Genomic DNA, 3,725 nt, shown 5'->3' on the forward strand with positions numbered 1-3,725 from the left:
TTCCTTTGAAACCCACCAAATCTAATTAACTCTCTTCAGGGATGCCCTTTTTTGTTTTCCTACGCAATATGGCCCTTGTTTATACTTCAGTCCAGTCCTTATTTTAAAATGCATGAGGCATCCAACCATCACACACCCAGGCACATCTTGGAGGAACGTACCCTACCATCCATCTCTTCAGCCTTCATGTGCACAGTGGCCACTCTATCAGCTGTTGTATGTGCTTTAGGGCTTTCCATTTACAAGTGTGTTTCACTAGTCCCCCTTATTAAGTTCTTGGAGCTTAAAACGTGATGTGTTGGGGGCATTGACAGCCAAATTCCATTGTAAGCCTCTTCTGCCCTTGGTACTTGCAGAAGACTGGGAATAGAGTAACAAAACTCCGACCCCGTGTAGCTCCTCATTTAGCAATAGATTCAGTGCAAATTTAGAAAGTCGAAGACGTAGAATAATGTCGGTGTGGTTTTCTGTGGACATACTAAGGAGACAGCAGAAGATGGCCAGTGGTCAGTCTCCATCCCGCTGGTATTCTTTGTCCATTTGATATGTTCAAAAAAAGATAAAAGACAACTTTTGTGACAAAGCCCCAGGGCTTATTTAAAAGACCTTGTCCAGAAAATGGCCAAAAGGGACATGACAAGTTTTTATATCAGAGCTACTATTTTTGCCTAATTTATGTGGAAATCTGAGAGATACGCCCAGCCTCAGGGGGCTGATTCTCTCCATCCAGGGGACAGCGCTAATGGAGTTGTGTGGTATTAGTCTTTTGGGGTCTTCATAAGAAGACAACACAGAGTGGGTGGCTTACACAACAAATATTGATTTTCTTACAATTCTGCAGTCTGAATGTGGAAGATCAAGTAGCTGGCAGGGTTGGTTCTTGGTGCAGCCTCTTTCTGGGTGCCTAAGTGAGGATTTACATGTGGGTGGTGCCTTTGTATGGAGAGGTGAAAAGGGATGAGGGAGGCCCCAGTCTTTTAGGCTCACCCTGGGAGGAGGATGTTGACTGTGCTGTCTGATAATTCAGTTCTGCTCCTGGGGCCTCCCCTCAGCAAGCCCAGAGTCCTCTTCTTCCAGGTAGGAAATGTGCTGGAGGAGCTGGCCTGGAAGGAGTGTGATCAGGGATCAAGGACAGATTTTGGAATAGGGTCAGTACTGTTCTATCCTTAAAGATTCATATAAAACCAACCAAACATACAGGTCACCTAAATTCTCACTTACCCCTTTAGACACATTGAAACAGCAGCTGAATGAAACAATCACAGTGAGTTCAGACAAACCTGGATCCATCTGATGTTTATTGTAGTTCAGAACATCCGTTATGGTTAGAGGGAAGTTCCGTATCCCAGGAAGAGGGTTACTTTTTAAAAGCACCTGAGAGCTGCCTTCTGTGACCTTTTGAAATTTGAAATTTTGTCTGAGATCTCAGGAGAAGGTAGTGGGACATATCTCCATGCTTATCAACATGTGACCTTGAAGATGTGCCCTGACCTCTAAAGACTTCTCTGTGAAAATATGTAGATTAGGGTTTGCAGTGACAACTTCAGACAAAAACTCTATCTCATCACCAAGATTAGTGCAATTACCTTTCCTGGGAACCAGAGATGACCTCTGTAAGCCCTCCCCTCTGAGAGCACAAGGAACTTTGTTCCTTACCTGACAGGTCACACATGGGAAACATGGCTGGACAATGACACTCAAGCCTAGAGTCCTTACCCACATATTTACCAGTTCAGATCCACCTGTATCTGAAAGACTTTCTCCTCCACTGAATTTCATGAAAATACCCTAGGGTATGCGGTACTGCAACTTGGGCATTTGACATTAGTTTGGTGAATTCTATAGTAAACATTCTATCTCCATGGATGTGGGTAACAGAGGAGTCATCAGAAGTTGGGAGGGTTGTAAAATCAGGATAAATCTGGACTCTCTTCTTAGGAACTGAACCAGTGGGCTGACCTATGGGACAACAGAGGGAAAGAGACAGACCTAACCTCTGGAGCCAGGTGAGCTCCTTACCTGCCAGGTGGTCTCTGGGCCTTTTGTCTGAACAGATCCAGAAGGACCTTCCTCACCCTGAGGAGAATTATGAATATTGAGGAAAATTGAGATATGTTTTTATTTACAGAGAATAATTCTTAGGCTTCTAGACATCTACGTGGGTGTGTACAAGTTGCCAGGATATGCTCATACATGCAACATAAATAATTATATTTTGTGGAAAGAAAACAAAAAAGCTTCTAAATTGGTAGGTATTGTTTGCCACAGATGTGTCAGGTCACTAGATCATGTTATGATGCTGGAGGTAAAACTTCCCAACAATGTCATGGAGACAAAACGCAAAAGAGTAAAGATTCAAGTGAGATTCCCTTGAAAATCACCAGTAATGAACAGGCCAAAAGAAATCAACCATTATGGAAAGAGTGGTCATTAAATGAAACAGCAAATTCCACGTTGAGAAGAGAGGGAAGTTCCATCTGACAGCTCATTTTCACCTCTGTGAAGACTTCAGAGCACAGACTAAGAGCAGAGAGTGAACTTAGAGCAAGCAGGAGCCAGATGTTTAAGGAGGATGGAGAGTGAGCTGGAGTCCTTGTGAGCCATTCAGAAAAGCAGCAGTGTGCCAGGGTGTATTGAGTCCTCCTGAGTTAAGAGGTGCTGAATATACACCAGTTTCACTGCCCTCATTCTGTTTTGTTCTCCAGATTCTCTTGGATGTCCAGATTTCAACACGTGGAGGATTGATGAAACTCATCATGACTAGGAACTTTTTCGTGAAGATGTAGGTAACAATATGGGTGTAGTTAAATTTAGGTTGTGAAAATAATATTATCCAAATTGTCAAATTCAGATCTATTAATTTATCTTTCTTTTTTATTTTACAGACAGACTTGTTCTGTTGCCCAAGCTGAAGTGCAGTGTCTATTAATTTTATAGCAAAAAGAATGATCAGCCCAATTTATGTAGTCATGTTATCTCCATCAAGGATTTAGGTCTATGTTCACCAGGAATATTCATCTGATATTTTGTTTTGTCATTATGTCTCTTCCTGATTTTGTGTGCCAGGAACACACAGTAGAAAAAGGACAGGCTTTTCAATAATGGTGTAAAAACTGGGCATCCATATGCAAAAGAAATAAAATTAGGCCTTCTCTAACTCCATATAAAAAATGAACTAATAAGGAACATAATACCTGAAAGTATAAACTCATAAATGACATGGAGGAAAAAAACCTTCCTGCCATTGATTCGGAAGTGACTTCTTTGAATTTAATACCAAAGCACAGGAACAACTATGTGCAATTATGTGTCTGACAAGAAGTTCTATCCAAATGTATAAATACCCATACAACTCAGTAGCCAATAACAAATGACCTGATTTAACAAAAAGGGCGAAAACCTGGAGAGATTGTTTTTCAGAAGACTCACACATGGCTAACAGAAAATGAAAAGGTTCTTAACATTTCTAATTATCAAGGGGATTCAAATCAAAGTCCCAATGAGATATCACCACATACAAGTTAATATGGCTATTATCAGAAATATAAAAGGTGACAAATGTTGGCAAGAATGTGGGGAAAAGGGTATATGTTGTGGTAGGATTGGTTACTGAATAAGTTGAAAATAAAGCTATCATAAAATCTGGTGATCCCATTTCTTGTTATATATTCCAAGGAAATAAAACTATTTTGCCAAAGACATGTTCATTGCAAGATTATTACTAA

The 3,725-nt window shown here is 40.7% G+C and overlaps 1 long non-coding RNA gene across 1 annotated transcript; it reads left to right on the forward strand.

The window, feature by feature from the left end:
- The first annotated feature begins 1,849 nt into the window (after nt 1-1,849).
- On the forward strand, nt 1,850-3,172 carry LOC139358628 (uncharacterized). Its single transcript, XR_011613814.1, has 3 exons — nt 1,850-2,006; nt 2,706-2,782; nt 2,886-3,172. It is a non-coding gene; the product is annotated as an uncharacterized lncRNA (long non-coding RNA).
- Nucleotides 3,173-3,725: the final 553 nt, after the last annotated feature.

This window comes from Macaca nemestrina, chromosome 15 (assembly GCF_043159975.1).
Source record: "Macaca nemestrina isolate mMacNem1 chromosome 15, mMacNem.hap1, whole genome shotgun sequence".
Lineage (NCBI taxonomy): Eukaryota > Metazoa > Chordata > Mammalia > Primates > Cercopithecidae > Macaca > Macaca nemestrina.